The following is a 19,134-nucleotide window of genomic DNA, read 5'->3' on the forward strand; positions in this document are numbered from 1 at the left end:
CAGTTTGTCGGTGATGTGTACACCAAGGAACTTGAAGCTTTCCACCTTCTCCACTGCGGTCCCATCGATGTGGATAGGGGGGTGCACCCTCTGTTGTTTCCTGAAGTCCACGATCATCTACTTTGTTTTGTTGATGTTGAGTGAGAGGTTATTTTCCTGGCACCACACTCCCAGAGCCCTCACCTACTCCCTGTAGGCGGTCTCGTCATTGTTGGTAATCAAGCCTACTACTGTTGTGTCGTTTGCAAACTTGATGATTGAGTTGGAGACGACACAACAGTAGTAGGCTTGATTACCAACAATGACGAGACCGCCTACAGGGAGGAGGTGAGGGCTCTGGGAGTGTGGTGCCAGGAAAATAGTGATCGGTATTGTGTTTTTCACAACAGAAAATGTGTGTGTGTGTGTGTGTGTGTGTGTGTGTGTTTGCAAATGTACCACGCACAAACCCATTGACCTCGTCCATTGACCCCATTGACCTCGTTCATTGACACATAAGCCTTCCCGAGCAAGTGGGAGGTGCTAACAATCTACAATAAATGTCCTTCGAAACCACTCTATTCCTGGCAACAACTAGGGCTGTTGCAGTGACTGTATTACCGCCACACCGGTGGTCACCAGTCATGATGGCAGTCAAACTCCATGTGACCGTTTAGTCACGGTAACTAGGCTTCTCAAAGCTCTGACGCTGCTGATGGTCATTAGTAGCCTTCCAAACTTGCAAACTGCCTGGTACTCAGCACTCTATTGTCCCTCTAATCACTCTGACATCAATGCAAATGTAATCGAAAATCTAATCAAACACTTAATGAGAGCCCATGAGCTCATGTTGCGCAACATTTCTATAGGCTATGCAATTGCGTGAGAAAACAGAGTGATGGCCTCTATTAAAAAGAGGAGGATGCCATCAGCTTTCTATAGGCTAGGCCTACTATATTTATTTCTCAACTTTCCTAATATTAAGCACATTGCTTCTCTTTACGACAGGGAGTATAGCCTACCTGACTGGCATGAAAATGAACCACGGGAAAAGCGTCCTCCATACGCTATTTAAGTGCATAGATTACTTTTATTTTTTCCCCTGCCCCTGTTTCGAGACAGGTGCATGATAATGGTCCATTCTCAATCAAAACAAATTTCACACATATATTATTTAGTATATGTAAAGATTAAATCAAGGATAGTCTGATGGGTGACAATATTAGCCACTCACTTGTGAATTATATATTATAACTTGTGAATGATGCCAAGCGTAAGGCAACAAACAATTGGCTTTTTTTTCAGACTTTTTCTAATCATAATCGCACACCTCATGTAACCTAGCCCATAGGCCTATTTGTTTTGATAAGGTTTGTATCACAACTAAAGTGACCAAATAATTTCTTAAAATTAAGTACATTAATCTGCTTTACAAGGGGTGTAGAGCCTAACTGGCATACATAAGCAGGGCATGAATTTCAAGTTTGTGGGAGATAATTTTCACCATAAAAATCCACCTTTATAATAAAAGCATTACATGCATAATCGTATTTGAGGTCACTTTTGATAATGGTGTTTTCCCGCTAATGGAACATTTGCGCTCATAGCCTACTGCCGTGTGCGCATTGCTGCGCTTATAACGTGAAGAAGTAGCCTAATAGTTTATCAACATTTTAAGCTAAAAGTTCTGATCTGTTGCGTCAGCCACATTGCGTAAACAAGTTTTTTTTAATGCTAGTGGTTGTATTAATTTGAGATTTATCACATCCCACAACTGTCCCAGACTATGTTTGGAATATATTATAATAGGTCAACTTTTGTACTATGGGGGATAGTAGATTGACATAGGCTAGTGCTTTTGCTGTTCGTTAGGCCTATTCATCTTGTTGGCTGATGAAAAGTAAATGTGGACAGTTTTTCCAATATCTTCAATATGCACCTCGGAATTGGATAACGACGGCGCAGTCTCGATGTCTGTCTTCACTTGTAGCCTGCGAGCAAGACCCAGTTACGTGATGGAGAGCCATGTGAGTGAGAGGTGCTTCGGAGCGTGCAGCACTCCAGGCCCGAGGGCACAACGGCCACTGGCCGCAAAAGGCATAGATTTTTTTAGGGTCATTACGGCCACACAAAGGGGATGCCGCCGGGAAATTCGAGGCATTATCAAGTGCTTGTCAAATTGTGAATGAAAGACTTATGAAGTGTGTACAGCCTGCGCAAAAAAACTAAGCAGAGCTCATGCCTTTCAAGCGACTTTTTTCAAATCATCATTAGAGTCGCATCATGCAGCCTTACAAATTATTAAACATCTAAACATATAGCCCAACATTTGTAGAACAACTAAAGTTACATTAATAACTCTAAATTAAGCATATAGGAGTACCTATTCTTTGTTAACCGCTCAACACAGAAAAGCTGCATGTGTGCACTCCCTCATATCGTTTGGAGAACATATCCTTTCTATTTAATTCAGCTTTGTTCAATTGCATTCTTCATACTATAAAATAATACCACGGAATTCTAAGCAAATCTTGTCTGCTAAATGAACTTGTGTAGCCCACAGCCATTTGGCATAGCCAGATCAGGACCTAACATAAGGATTCTTCTGAAATAAACTACATTTTCTTCATAACTGTCACGGATCCCCCGGTACTGCTGCTCATTCCGTTCACCAGCTCCGGAGGACTATGTCACCGGTCTTCTAGGCGTCACTGACCTGGATCATTACCACCAACCCCGGACTGTCTTGTCTCATTACGCACACCTGGTTCCCATTTCCCCTGGTTAGTATGTGTATATATGTGCCCTCTGTTCCCCCTTTGTCCTTGTCGATTATGGTCCCATGTCCGTTGGTCTCGTGAGTACCGTGTATTGTGCTCTTGTTATTACGGGTCTCGTCCCGTGTATTGTTTAGAGGTTTACACCTCGCTCTTTTGTTTGGGTTGCATCCCTGTGTTATATTAATACGTGTTTGTTTTGGGCTTCGTCCCCGTCGTTTTCCATGACGTACCTTGTGTTGGGTGGAGTAATAAAAACCCCTAATACGTATTCCTGCGCCTGTCTTCTAATCATTATAAAACGTGACAGAATAATTGACCCAGCAAAATGGAGACAGCGGGAAAGGCCGAGCTGGTGACCATCGTATTGACAGTCCAGCATCTCCAGACTCGGCAGCGCCATGGACAGCGTGCTGGCAACCATCCTGCATTTGGAGAGGAATGTGCAGTCCCTCCAGTCTCCAGAACCGGTTCTGGCACCAGCCCCCACACCACCACTACCTGCCTCTGAGCCGGTCCGCGGAATACCCCTGTCCCCCCTGGAGCGCTTCGATGGCGCGCCATCGAGATGCAAGGGATTCCTTCTGCAATGTGATGCCGAGGCTGTCTCCGGGAGAGACAGGGTTGCCACAGTCATCTCGGCACTGACCGGAAGGGCCCTGGATTGGGGTGCTGCGGTCTGTGAAACGGGCAGACCCGAGGTCGAGACCTACGAGCGCTTCACCCTCCTCTTCCGCTCAGTGTTTGATCATCCTGTGGAGGGCCGAGAAGGGGGTGAGTGTCTACTCCGACTACGCCAGGGATCTAGGACCGCCACGGAGTTCACCCTGGAGTTCCTGACCATCACGGCCTTCACCGGATGGAACGAGTCGGCTCTGGTCACCGTTTTCTGCAGCGGACTGCAGGAGGAGGTACAGATGGAGTTAGCCTGCCGTGATGACAACCTGTCACTTGACCAGCTCATCAGCATGGCGATCCGGTTGGACAACCTCCTGCGGTCCCGACGAAGACCTGTGCGGAATCCGGAGCCCATGGCTAAACCTGCTCCGTGGCCAGAGCCGATGGAGGTGGGCCCTGCACGTTTGCCCGAGACAGAGTGTAGGAGAAGGAGGAATCAGGGCCTCTGCTCCTATTGTGAAGAAAGGGGTCATTTCTCCCCGACCTGCCCTCTATCCACTAATAGGCGAGGAGGTCACAAGCCAGGAAATTCCCCTGCTCCAACCAGTGTGTTTTTCCATTAAATTCCCTGAATACCCTAGCCCCTCACTCCCGCTAGCTCTGATTGATTCTGGAGCTGCCGGGAATCTTTTAGATAGCGCACTGGCCACTGCATTACACATTCCTTTGGTTCCCCTACAGTCACCCATTCCTGTTCGAGCCCTGGATAATCGTCCAATAGTGACGGGGCTCGTACATCACATCACTGTTCCCGTTTCTCTGCTGATCCATTCATTTAGAACAGATCACCTTTTTGATTATAGACACCCTCACGCACCCCGTTGTTTTAGGTCTCCCCTGGTTGAGTTGGCATAACCCTGTTATTTCCTGGTCTGAGAGGAGACTGCTGGGTTGGTCGCAGGAGTGTCAGGGGAGGTGTCTCGCAGAGTCTGTCAACACCACTACGGTGGAAAGTCCGGACCACGCCACTCAAGTGGATTTACTGGAGGAATACCAGGATCTGCACCGGGTTGATCTCTAAGACCCAGGCTACAGCCTGCCTCCTCATTGCCCCTGGGACTGTGCCATTGACCTGCTGTCTGACGCAGCCCTCCCAAGAGGACACGTCTATCCCCTCTCCTATGCTGAAACCGAGGCCATGGAGACCTACGTACAGGAGAGCCTCCAGCAGGCGTTTATCCGCCCCTCTACGTCACCAGCCTCCTCAAGCTTCTTTTTTGCTAAGAAGAAAGATGGGGGACTGCGCCCCTGCGTTGATTATCGAACACTGAATAAAGCCACGGTTAAGTTCAGCTATCCTTTACCCCTCATCCCAACCATCATCGAACAAATGCACGGGGCGCAGTACTTCATGAAACTGGACTTGAGGAGCGCCTACAATCTGGTGCGCATTCGTGCAGGCGACGAATGGAAAACGGCCTTTTCCATGACCACAGGGAATTACGAGTATCTTGTAATGCCCTTTGGCCTGTCTAATGCTCCTTCAGTCTTCCAGGCCTTTATTATTAACGAAGTGTTTTGGGACATGCTGGGTCGGGATGTAGTAGTTTATATAGACGACATTTTGGTCTATTCTGCTGACCGAGCCCAGCATGTCTCATTAGTCAGGTCTGTGCTGGGAAGATGGTTGGAGCATAACCTACAGTGGGGAAAAAAAGTATTTAGTCAGCCACCAATTGTGCAAGTTCTACCACTTAAAAAGATGAGAGAGGCCTGTAATTTTCATCATAGGTACACGTCAACTATGACAGACAAAATGAGAAAAAAAAATCCAGAAAATCACATTGTAGGATTTTTAATGAATTTATTTGCAAATTATGGTGGAAAATAAGTATTTGGTCAATAACAAAAGTTTCTCAATACTTTGTTATATACCCTTTGTTGGCAATGACACAGGTCAAACGTTTTCTGTAAGTGTTCACAAGGTTTTCACACACTGTTGCTGGTATTTTGGCCCATTCCTCCATGCAGATCTCCTCTAGAGCAGTGATGTTTTGGGGCTGTCGCTGGGCAACACGGACTTTCAACTCCCTCCAAAGATTTTCGATGGGGTTGAGATGTGGAGACTGGCTAGGCCACTCCAGGACCTTGAAATGCTTATTACGAAGCCACTCCTTCGTTGCCCGGGCGGTGTGTTTGGGATCATTGTCATGCTGAAAGACCCAGCCACGTTTCATCTTCAATGCCCTTGCTGATTGAAGGAGGTTTTCACTCAAAATCTCATGATACATGGCCCCATTCATTCTTTCCTTTACACGGATCAGTCGCCCTGGTCCCTTTGCAGAAAAACAGCCCCAAAGCATGATGTTTCCACCCCCATGCTTCACAGTAGGTATGGTGTTCTTTGGATGCAACTCAGCATTCTTTGTCCTCCAAACACGACGAGTTGAGTTTTTACCAAAAAGTTATATTTTGGTTTCATCTGACCATATGACATTCTCCCAATCCTCTTCTGGATCATCCAAATGCACTCTAGCAAACTTCAGACGGGCCTGGACATGTACTGGCTTAAGCAGGGGGACACATCTTGCACTGCATGATTTGAGTCCCTGGCGGCGTAGTGTGTTACTGATGGTATGCTTTGTTACTTTGGTCCCAGCTCTCTGCAGGTCATTCACTAGGTCCCCTCGTGTGGTTCTGGGATTTTTGCTCACCGTTCTTGTGATCATTTTGACCCCACGGGGTGAGATCTTGCGTGGAGCCCCAGATCGAGGGAGATTATCAGTGGTCTTGTATGTCTTCCATTTCCTAATAATTGCTCCCACAGTTGATTTCTTCAAACCAAGCTGCTTACCTATTGCAGATTCAGTCTTCCCAGCCTGGTGCAGGTCTACAATTTTGTTTCTAATGTCCTTTGACAGCTCTTTGGTCTTGGCCATAGTGGAGTTTGGAGTGTGACTCTTTGAGGTTGTGGACAGGTGTCTTTTATACTGATAACAAGTTCAAACAGGTGCCATTAATACAGGTAACGAGTGGAGGACAGAGGAGCCTCTTAAAGAAGAAGTTACAGGTCTGTGAGAGCCAGAAATCTTGCTTGTTTGTAGGTGACCAAATACTTATTTTCCACCATCATTTGCAAATAAATTCATAAAAAATCCTACAATGTGATTTTCTGGATTTTTTTTCCTCAATTTGTCTGTCATAGTTGACGTGTACCTATGATGAAAATTACAGGCCTCTCTCATCTTTTTAAGTGGGAGAACTTGCACAATTGGTGGCTGACTAAATACTTTTTTTCCCCACTGTATATGTTAAACAAGAAAAAAATTTGTTTTTCCAGCAGTCTGTGTCCTTTTTGGGCTACCTCATATCCACGGAGGGAGTGGAGATGGAGGAGCAACGCGTCAGCGCAGTCAGGTCATGGCCCATCCCCAACTCCGTGAAAGCAGTCCAGCGATTCCTGGGGTTTGCCAACTATTTCCGGAGGTTCATCAGGGGCTTCAGCACGGTGGTCGCGCCTCTTACCTCCCTGCTGAGAGGAGGTCCCCAGTGGCTTTGTTGGACGGCAGAGGCGGAGAGGGCATTCGAGACACTGAAGGCACGCTTCACCACTGCTCCCATGCTGGCACATCCCGACCCCTCACTCCCCTTCATCATCGAGGTGGACGCCTCCGAAGTAGGAGTCATGGCAGTGCTGTCCCAGCGCACCGGAACCCCTCCAAAACTGCGGCCCTGCGCCTTCTACTCCAAGCAGCTGAGCCCCGCCCAGAGGAACTACGACGTAGTGGACTGGGAACTCTTGGCGGACAAGAAGGCTCTGAAGGCGTGGAGGCACTGGCTGGAGGTGTCCAAACACCCTTTCCTGGTGTGGACGAATCACCGCAACCTGGACTACATCAGGGCAGCGAAGAGGCTAAACCAAAGACAGGCCAGATGGGCTCTATTCTTCGCCAGGTTCCAATTCACGCTTTCCTATAGGCCAGGCTCGAAGAATGTGAAGGCAGACGCCCTGTCTCGCCATCAAAGACGCAGAGGAGAGGCAGGGAGAGGAGACCCCCATCATCCCTCCATTCCATATCATCGCGCCAGTGGTGTAGGAGGATGGACACCGACATACGGCAGGCCCTGCGTACGGAACCCGCACCTGCAGTGCCCAGAGAACCGCGCCTACGTGCCCACTGGTGTGCGGGACCACCTCCTTTCCTGGGCGCACATGCCGCCTATGTCGGGTCACCCAGACACCTCCCTTATGAAAAGCTCCTTCCCCTGCCGGTTCCACAATGACCCTGGTCTCACCTCTCAATGGACTTTGTCACTGACCTTCCCCCCTCCCAGGGGAACACCACCGTTCTTGTCGTTGTGGACCGGTTTTCCAAAGCTTGTCGCCTCCTTCCTCTGCCTGGGCTCCCGTCGGCCATGCAAACCACGGAAGCTCTTTTTACGCACGTCTTTCAGCACTACGGGATCCCGGAGGACATTGTGTGTTGACCATGGTCCTCAGTTCACCTCACGCATATGGAAAGCATTCATGGAACGCCTGGGTGTCACGGTCAGTCTCACCTCCGGGTACCGTCCTCAAGCTAACGGGCAGGTGGAGAGGGTCAATCAGGAAGTGGGCAGGCTCCTGAGGTGTTACTGTCAGGGTGGATTTTCTACCTTGGGATGAGGACGCACAGAATTCCCTCCGCCACTCCTCCACTAACCTCACTCCTTTCCAGTGCGTGTTGGGGTATCAGCCGGTCCTGGCACCTTGGCATCCGAGCCAGACCGAGGCCCCTGTGGTGGACAAGTGGTTTCGGCGCACTGAGGAGATCTGGAACGCTGCAAACACTCATCTCCAGAGGGCCATGCGTCGGCACAAGGAACAGGCCGACCTCCACCGCAGTGGCATCCGAGGGTGCATAACTATTCACCCCCCCCAAAGTCAATACTTTGTAAAGCCACCTTTTGCAGCAATTACAGCTGCAAGTATCTTGGGGGTATATCTCTATAAGCTTGGCACATCTAGCCACTGGGATTTTTCCCATTCTTCAAGGCAGAACTGCTCCAGCTCCTTCAAGTTGGATGGGTTCCGCTGGTGTACAGCAATCTTTAAGTCATACCACAGATTCTCAATTGGATTGAGGTCTGGGCTTTGACTAGGCCATTCCAAGACATTTAAATGTTTCCCCTTAAACCACTAGCGTGTTGCTTTAGCAGTATGCTTAGGGTCATTGTCCTGCTGGAAGGTGAACCTCCGTCCCAGTCTCAAATCTCTGGAAGACTGAAAAAGGTTTCCCTCAAGAATTTCCCTGTATTTAGCGCCATCCATCATTCCTTCAATTCGGACCAGTTTCCCAATCCCTGCCAATGAAAAACATGGTGTTCTCGGGGTGATGAGAGATGTTGGATTTGCGCCAGACAGATCTACAAACATTGAATGGGTTGGGCCAGGAGGAAAGGGTAGGAAGCAAACTGGGACTGGCTGTGAAGACTGCAGCTCTGGTGAAGTGAAGTTGAAAGCCCCTGTGTTTGCCACCTGTCTGTACAGTGAGCGGCTATTGGCTAATGGTCGCTGGCTGAACCTTCAGAATCTTTAGAACTCGGAGGGAAAGCGGCTGTCATTCTAGAACCAATCAAACGTCTATCACATCCATTCTACCCCACAGCTGAGTCCAGCTGAGTCCCATAGGGCTCTGGTCAAAAGTAGTGCACTATAGAGAGAATAGGGTGTCATTTGGGAGGCACCCTCTGTGTTGTCACATCTGTCTAGCCACCAACTCTGTCACATGAAATTAGAAATGCCTCCCAGTATTGTTTTTTATTTTGTTAAACTGTGAATTGTGCCGTGATGCTGTATAAAAACACAGGTTTTATTCTCTACTGAAAAAGCATAAGAAAATCATAACTTTTATTTGAGATGATGGACGTTTGTGATTATGGTTATGCATGATGGGGTTTTCTTTAACGCCCTGGTTTTCTTTTTCAGCATGAGAGGTAGAGCTATTATAACTGTTACTGAATGTTATAATGTTTGTAATGTTATGCCTGTTCATTTGTAATGTTATGCCTGTTCATTTGTAATGTTATGCCTGTTCATTTGTAATGTTATGCCTGTTCATTTGTAATGTTATGCCTGTTCATGTCACACATTGATCTGTTTCACCAGGTGTCTCCCATTACATCATGTGTACAGTGGGGGGAAAAAGTATTTAGTCAGCCACCAATTGTGCAAGTTCTCCCACTTAAAAAGAAGAGAGAGGCCTGTAATTTTCATCATAGGTACACGTCAACTATGACAAAGACAAATTGAGGAAAAAAAATCCAGAAAATCACATTGTAGGATTTTTAATGAATTTATTTGCAAATTATGGTGGAAAATAAGTATTTGGTCACCTACAAACAAGCAAGATTTCTTGCTCTCACAGACCTGTAACTTCTTCTTTAAGAGGCTCCTCTGTCCTCCACTCATTACCTGTATTAATGGCACCTGTTTGAACTTGTTATCAGTATAAAAGACACCTGTCCACAACCTCAAACAGTCACACTCCAAACTCCACTATGGCCAAGACCAAAGAGCTGTCAAAGGACACCAGAAACAAAATTGTAGACCTGCACCAGGCTGGGAAGACTGAATCTGCAATAGGTAAGCAGCTTGGTTTGAAGAAATCAACTGTGGGAGCAATTATTAGGAAATGGAAGACATACAAGACCACTGATAATCTCCCTCGATCTGGGGCTCCACGCAAGATCTCACCCCGTGGGGTCAAAATGATCACAAGAACGGTGAGCAAAAATCCCAGAACCACACGGGGGGACCTAGTGAATGACCTGCAGAGAGCTGGGACCAAAGTAACAAAGCCTACCATCAGTAACACACTACGCCGCCAGGGACTCAAATCCTGCAGTGCCAGACGTGTCCCCCTGCTTAAGCCAGTACATGTCCAGGCCTGTCTGAAGTTTGCTAGAGTGCATTTGGATGATCCAGAAGAGGATTGGGAGAATGTCATATGGTCAGATGAAACCAAAATAGAACTTTTTGGTAAAAACTCAACTCGTCATGTTTGGAGGACAAAGAATGCTGAGTTGCATCCAAAGAACACCATACCTACTGTGAAGCATGGGGGTGGAAACATCAAATCAAATCAAATCAAATCAAATTGTATTGGTCACATGCGCCGAATACAACAGGTGCAGACATTACAGTGAAATGCTTACTTACAGCCCTTAACCAACAGTGCATTTATTTTAAACAAAAAAAGTAAAAATAAAACAACAACAAAAAAAGTGTTGAGAAAAAAAAGAGCAGAAGTAAAATAAAGTGACAGTAGGGAGGCTATATATACAGGGGGGTACCGTTGCAGAGTCAATGTGCGGGGGCACCGGCTAGTTGAGGTAGTTGAGGTAATATGTACATGTGGGTAGAGTTAAAGTGACTATGCATAAATACTTAACAGAGTAGCAGCAGCGTAAAAAGGATGGGGTGGGGGGGCAGTGCAAATAGTCCGGGTAGCCATGATTAGCTGTTCAGGAGTCTTATGGCTTGGGGGTAGAAGCTGTTGAGAAGTCTTTTGGACCTAGACTTGGCACTCCGGTACCGCTTGCCATGCGGTAGCAGAGAGAACAGTCTATGACTAGGGTGGCTGGAGTCTTTGACAATTTTGAGGGCCTTCCTCTGACACCGCCTGGTATAGAGGTCCTGAATGGCAGGAAGCTTTGCCCCAGTGATGTACTGGGCCGTGCGCACTACCCTCTGTAGTGCCTTGCGGTCGGAGGCCAAGCAGTTGCCATACCAGGCGGTGATGCAACCAGTCAGGATGCTCTCGATGGTGCAGCTGTAGAATTTTTTGAGGATCTGAGGACCCATGCCAAATCTTTTTAGTCTCCTGAGGGGGAATAGGCTTTGTCGTGCCCTCTTCACGACTGTCTTGGTGTGTTTGGACCATGATAGTTCGTTGGTGATGTGGACACCAAGGAACTTGAAGCTCTCAACCTGTTCCACTACAGCCCCGTCGATGAGAATGGGGGCGTGCTCAGTCCTCTTTTTTTTCCTGTAGTCCACAATCATCTCCTTTGTCTTGGTCACGTTGAGGGAGAGGTTGCTTTGGGGCTGTTTTTATGCAAAGGGACCAGGACGACTGATCCGTGTAAAGGAAAGAATGAATGGGGCCATCTATCGTGAGATTTTGAGTGAAAACCTCCTTCCATCAGCAAGGGCATTGAAGATTAAACGTGGCTGGGTCTTTCAGCATGACAATGATCCCAAACACACCACCCGGGCAATGAAGGAGTGGCTTCGTAAGAAGCATTCCAAGGTCCTGGAGTGGCTTGCCAGTCTCCAGATCTCAACCCCATAGAAAATCTTTGGAGGGAGTTGAAAGTCCGTGTTGCCCAGCGACAGCCCCAAAACATCTGCATGGAGGAATGGGCCAAAATACCAGCAACAGTGTGTGAAAACCTTGTGAAGACTTACAGAAAACGTTTGACCTGTGTCATTGCCAACAAAAGGTATATAACAAAGTATTGAGAAACTTTTGTTATTGACCAAATACTTATTTTCCACCATAACTTGCAAATAAATTCATTAAAAATCCTACAATGTGATTTTCTGGAATCTTTTTCTCATTTTGTCTGTCATAGTTGACGTGTACCTATGATGAAAATTACAGGCCTCTCTCATCTTTTTAAGTGGGAGAACTTGCACAATTGGTGGCTGACTAAATACTTTTTTCCCCCACTGTATATACACGTGTTTGTTTTGGGCTGCGTCCCTGTCGTTTTTAATGACGTACCTTGTGTTGGGTGGAGTAAATAAAACCCCTAATACGTATTCCTGCGCCTGTCTTCTAATCATTATACAACGTGACAATATCATGTTTCTTTAGACCTGTTTAAAATAAATAATGGATTTACTGTGAAGGTGTAGGCTTTATTACATGGATTTATTAGACTTTTTTAAATGTAGATGTTCCAAAGGTCTGCATCAGTGGCTTGTAGGCTATGCGTGGAAGCCAGGAGATGCTAAATGTGTTTATGTTAATTATCGGTAAAACGATCTACTTATCTCACAGCTGTCTATAAACCTATCTACTTAGCTCATAGTGGTCTATAAAAACATCTACTTATCTTCTCATAGCTGTCTATAAAACGATCTACTTATCTCATAGCTGTCTATAAACCTATCTACTTATCTCATAGCGGTCTATAAAACAATCTACTTATCTCATAGCGGTCTATAAAACAATCTACTTATCTCATAGTTGCCTATAAACCTATCTACCTCAGTGTCTGTCCCTAGTTTTAAATTCACATTCCATCACAACGCATTCAGGATGAGAGAGGGGGAGAGACACAGAGAGAGGCAAAAAGAGAGACAGAGAGAGAGGGAGACAGAGAGTGAGAGAGTGAGAGAGTGAGAGAGCGAGAGAGCTAGAGAGCGAGAGAGAGTGAGAGAGAGCGAGAATGAATAGAGAAATTATTAAATAATCTTCCCTCCCATTTGTAAGAGAGGGTTAGGGTTAGAAGCTGAGGCAAAAGAGAGCAAGACAGACATTCAGACAACCGGATGGTCGTTCATTTAATGAACTTACAGATACTGAGACATCATTTGCCATGAATGACAGTCAGACACAGCAGTTTACTGTAATCTAGGTATCAATCCTAGAGTTGCCTAGCGATGCATGCAGGTGTTTTGTGTCTATCTCAAACCAAAAGTTCTGTACTGTTCTAGAACCTCTATCATAACTGTCAAAAATCCCATACATTGTCTTAGTCATATCAAACAGATTGAAAAAAATAAATGAACACCTCAGAGAATCGTTCTGACTGATAGCAATGGAACTATGCTTGTCAAACTGCATGACATCCCCGCTGGCAATGCCAGCAGCATGTTACACGGAGGGTTTAAAACACACTTTACTACCATTAGTCTTCCCCTGTGTGAAACGTGGAGCTTGGGTTGCAACACATGTACGACAGGGATGCTTGTAACAGCCCAATGGTCTGTCAATATGAAGAATGGAGGTCGATAGGTGATGTCAGAGTAAGTGGTCATAGAATGGCCATAAAACGATCGGTCAGACGTTATGTTCACAAGCAAAAGGTGGCCAGACTAGAGAAATCACTCGGACACCTTTCCGTGACTCTCCTAAAACAAGTGTTCAAATGGACATTGCAGAACAAGCATCCTTTGGCGTTCTTTAAGTAGGAGATAAGAGCTTACAATCCTCCTCTTTTATATCAAAACCTACTGGTTAATGTTTATTTTATTTATTTATTTGTACACCAGTTACAAACATACACATACGAACGACAACTTACAGACACACTCAAACAAAGACTACATCTCATCTGCCCAGACTCACATGCTCACACCCCCATCCCTCAAAAAAGCTTTCAAACAGCTAATTTGTCCCTAGAAGTACAACCTTGAAAAGACTTGGCTGCGTTGCCAGTTCGAAGGCTAGAACATACAATCTGTTAGCACGTTCCGCTAGCTATGAACCCCATTGTTTTAGCGCAGTACAGCTTCTCTCGCTGCCTGCAATTTCAGGCAAGTCGTCGTCCCCCCCCCCCCATGTTGGAGCATTAGCATTAGTGCTCCATTTTGCTGTAATGTTGGAACACTGATTAGCGCTCCACAGTGTTAGCACCATGTGCCTCTGTAGGCCCACACAGCTGCTGCTACTGCCACTGCCGTCGCTATACTGGCTCCTCTGTGCCAGGGTGAGCTGCCGCTAATTACCCATGCTATGGTTACCGGGGCTTGGGGGAGCAGGGAAGAGAGGGGTGTAGGAGGGTTGAGGGAAGGGCAAACCCCTGTTGGAGACTCTTTTTAATTTCCCCTTCCATTCTTCCTCCCATCGTGTATCACTTTTTCCTGCAAAGCGGGTAAAATGTGACTTTGGCGAACTTGTGTAGCGCTTTAGCGCACGTCCTTCCAGGTGATCACCTTTAAAGGGGATACAGTGACTTAACAAGCCTAGCGACAAGATCTTCAAAACCGCACGCGATTAATAATGAACGACTGGAGCCCCACGACAGGACAACAAAAGGATACACATTTCAAAGAGCCATCGATCTGGGTCTGGACACGACGAGCGCAAGAGCACTCTCAAATCTGTCCCAAATCCCCAGTCCTCACCTCTCATCCTATCTCCATCTCATAAAGTATCCTAGCCTGCCAGCGCATCCAGAAGAGAAACCGTACTGTGGCCAAGAGAGATTACGGTCCTCTGAGGCAATCAATATGAAATGCACCTGCTATTTTCAGCATGGAACCATTTAAAAGATTTATCCGGTGGTTTCCCAAACGGAGCGCATGCACACAGATATTCATATGAGTGCAGCCGTGTAAAAAAAGAGTGTCTCATTGTCTTCCAACAATGAGAGAAAGTGAGCATAAGCAAATAAACAAATAACAGGAAAGGTGATTAATAACAGAACATCTATGGATTCTGTCTGAATTGTCATAAGCAGAGAGAAAGAGAGAGGGAGAAAGAGGGAGAATTGGACAAACGATTGAACTCCTCTCTGCTTTGTCCGCCCACCCCTCCTCCAAACCACGAGCAACTTCTCGCCGCGCGTTGGCCTACTTGTCTCCTCTTACCTTTCTCCTGGCTGAGGCTTCGGATATTGCCGGCATTGTCCATGATGTATTATCCCCTGAAGAACAGGCTCCATTGTTCTGCTAAAACCGAGACAGAGGGGCTGGGTTCTCCTGGACTGCCATCAGGGGGGCTGCTGATCTCAGGCAGGAGGAGGACAGAGGAAAGCTGTGTCTCATGGGTGTCATCAGAAAGGTGAGAAAGCTGAGGCAAAGTACCCTCTATCCCTTGATCTCTCTCTCTCTCTCTCTCTCTGTCTCTCTGTCTCTCTGTCTCTCTCTCTCTCTCTCTCTCTCTCTCTCTCTCTCTCTCTCTCTATCTCAGAAAACTTGTCAAGCAGTCAACCAGGCAGGTTGCAACTGAGACGCTGTGGTATGGTGTGTCTTATGGTGTAGTTTCTGTATTGTTCTGGCGGGGGGGAGCGAGGAACGCCCGGAGAGCCTGGGGAGTGTGCTCAGAGCAGTCAGCCTCTCACAGCACTCGAGAGCCTTCGCTCGGCTCACAGATCACCTTGGAGAAGAGGAGCTATAGAGAGAGAGAGAGGGAGGGGAGGGGGGAGAGAGAGAGAGAGAGAGAGAGAGAGAGAGGAGGAGGGAGAGAGACAGAACAAGAGCAAGAAAGAGAAAAAGGAAGAACGAGAGGGAGAGAAATAGAGGGGGAGGAGCAAGAGGAAGACATACAGAGAGAGAGGCACGAGGTGTCTGGGATTTGCAGCAGGAGTGGAGTGAGTTCTGGCACACGTATTATTCAGGGTCGAGCTGCTGAGAGAGAGAGGGAGAGAGGAGTGTGGATGAGTGCGTCCCACGACTGTGGCGTGGGGTAGGCAGAGGGAAAGAGAAATAGAGAGGGGGGGGGGGGGGGGAGCAGAGGATGAGAAGGGGTGGCAGTGTCCTCTTCCAAGGAGTTTGGGTGCAGGAGGAGGGCAGGGACTACTGCACTAATACCCCTCACCCTGGGTTGGACAGGGCACTGCTCTACTCTACTAATACCCCTCACCCTGGGTTGGACAGGGCACTGCTCTACTCCACTAATACCCCTCACCCTGGGTTGGACAGGGCACTGCTCTACTACACTAATACCCCTCACCCTGGGTTGGACAGGGCACTGCTCTACTACACTAATACCCCTCACCCTGGGTTGGACAGGGCACTGCTCTACTACACTAATACCCCTCACCCTGGGTTGGACAGGGCACTGCTCTACTACACTAATACCCCTCACCCTGGGTTGGACAGGGCACTGCTCTACTACACTAATACCCCTCACCCTGGGTTGGACAGGGCACTGCTCTACTCTACTAATACCCCTCACCCTGGGTTGGACAGGGCACTGCTCTACTACACTAATACCCCTCACCCTGGGTTGGACAGGGCACTGCTCTACTCCACTAATACCCCTCACCCTGGGTTGGACAGGGCACTGCTCTACTACACTAATACCCCTCACCCTGGGTTGGACAGGGCACTGCTCTACTACACTAATACCCCTCACCCTGGGTTGGACAGGGCACTGCTCTACTCCACTAATACCCCTCACCCTGGGTTGGACAGGGCATTGCTCTACTACACTACTGTGGGTTGTATATAATGTCTCCAAATATACATAAAATGTACAAATGTTGCTTCAAATAGGTCAATTCTGATAATACCATGAGAAATTGGCTATATATAATTTGTGGATAAACTATGTATTGGAACATGCTCCGACCCTTTGGTCTGTAATGAGTTTACAAGCGGTGGAACATGCTCCGACCCTTTGGTCTGTAATGAGTGGACAAGCGGTGGAACATGCTCCGACCCTTTGGTCTGTAATGAGTGGACAAGCGGTGGAACATGCTCAGACTCTGACGTCAATGCAATGTTTGTCCTGTCTGAAATCTGTCTACCTTGTCTTACTATAGCTTGCCCCTGTTAACCGTGTCCTTGTTAACCCTATCCCTGTTAACACTATCCCTGTTAACCTTATCCCTGTTAACACTATCCCTGTTAACCCTATCCCTGTTAACCCTATCCCTGTTAACCCTATCCCTGTTAACACTATCCCTGTTAACCTTATCCCTGTTAACCTTATCCCTGTTAACACTATCCCTGTTAACCCTATCCCTGTTAACCCTATCCCTGTTAACACTATCCCTGTTAACCTTATCCCTGTTAACACTATCCCTGTTAACCTTATCCCTGTTAACACTATCCCTGTTAACCTTATCCCTGTTAACCTTATCCCTGTTAACACTATCCCTGTTAACCCTGTTAACCCTATCCCTGTTAACCCTATCCCTGTTAACCCTATCCCTGTTAACACTATCCCTGTTAACCCTATCCCTGTTAACCCTATCCCTGTTAACACTATCCCTGTTAACCCTATCCCTGTTAACCCTATCCCTGTTAACACTATCCCTGTTAACCCTATCCCTGTTAACCTTGTTAACCCTATCCCTGTTAACCCTATCCCTGTTAACCCTATCCCTGTTAACACTATCCCTGTTAACCCTATCCCTGTTAACACTATCCCTGTTAACCCTATCCCTGTTAACCTTGTTAACCCTATCCCTGTTAACCCTATCCCTGTTAACCCTATCCCTGTTAACACTATCCCTGTTAACCCTATCCCTGTTAACCTTGTTAACCCTATCCCTGTTAACCCTATCCCTGTTAACCCTATCCCTGTTAACCCTATCCCTGTTAACCATATCCCTGTTAACACTATCCCTGTTAACCCTATCCCTGTTAACCCTATCCCTGTTAACCCTATCTCTGTTAACTTTATCCCAGTTAACCCTATCCCTGTTAACACTATCCCTGTTAACCCTATCCCTGTTAACACTATCCCTGTTAACCCTATCCCTGTTAACCTTGTTAACTCTATCCCTGTTAACCCTATCCCTGTTAACCCTATCCCTGTTAACCCTATCCCTGTTAACCATATCCCTGTTAACACTATCCTTGTTAACCCTATCCCTGTTAACACTATCCCTGTAAACCTTATCCCTGTTAACACTATCCCTGTTAACACTATCCCTGTTAACCCTATCCCTGTTAACCCTATCCCTGTTAACACTATCCCTGCTAACCCTATCCCTGTTAACCTTGTTAACCCTATCCCTATTAACCCTATCCCTGTTAACCCTATCCCTGTTAACACTATCCCTGTTAACCCTATCCCTGTTAACCATATCCCTGTTAACACTATCCTTGTTAACCATATCCCTGTCAACACTTCCTGTTAACCCTATCCCTGTTAACCCTATCCCTGTTAACACTATCCCTGTTAACCCTATCCCTGTTAACCTTGTTAACTCTATCCCTGTTAACACTATCCCTGTTAACCCTATCCCTGTTAACACTATCCCTGTTAACCCTAACCCTGTTAACACTAACCCTGTTAACCCTATCCCTGTTAACCCTATCCCTGTTAACACTATCCCTGTTAACCCTATCCCTGTTAACACTATCCCTGTTAACCCTATCCCTGTTAACCCTATCCCTGTTAACACTATCCCTGTTAACACTATCCCTGTTAACCCTATCCCTGTTAACCCTATCCCTGTTAACCCTATCCCTGTTAACCCTATCCCTGTTAACCCTATCCCTGTTAACCCTATCCCTGTTAACCCTATCCCTGTTAAACCTGTTAACCCTATCCCTGTTAACACTATCCCTGTTAACCCTATCCCTGTTAACCTTGTTAACTCTATCCCTGTTAACACTATCCCTGTTAACCCTATCCCTGTTAACACTATCCCTGTTAACACTAACCCTGTTAACCCTATCCCTGTTAACCCTATCCCTGTTAACACTATCCCTGTTAACCCTATCCCTGTTAACCCTATCCCTGTTAACCCTATCCCTGTTAACCCTATCCCTGTTAACCCTATCCCTGTTAACCCTATCCCTGTTAACACTATCCCTGTTAACCCTATCCCTGTTAACCCTATCCCTGTTAACCCTATCCCTGTTAACCCTGTTAACCCTATCCCTGTTAACCCTTATCCCTGTTAACCCTATCCCTGTTAACACTATCCCTGTTAACCCTATCCCTGTTAACCCTATCCCTGTTAACCCTATCCCTGTTAACACTATCCCTGTTAACCCTATCCCTGTTAACTCTATCCCTGTTAACTCTATCCCTGTTAACCCTATCCCTGTTAACCCTATCCCTGTTAACCCTATCCCTGT

Source organism: Coregonus lavaretus, assembly GCF_964263955.1.
Source record: "Coregonus lavaretus genome assembly, chromosome: 20".
NCBI lineage: Eukaryota > Metazoa > Chordata > Actinopteri > Salmoniformes > Salmonidae > Coregonus > Coregonus lavaretus.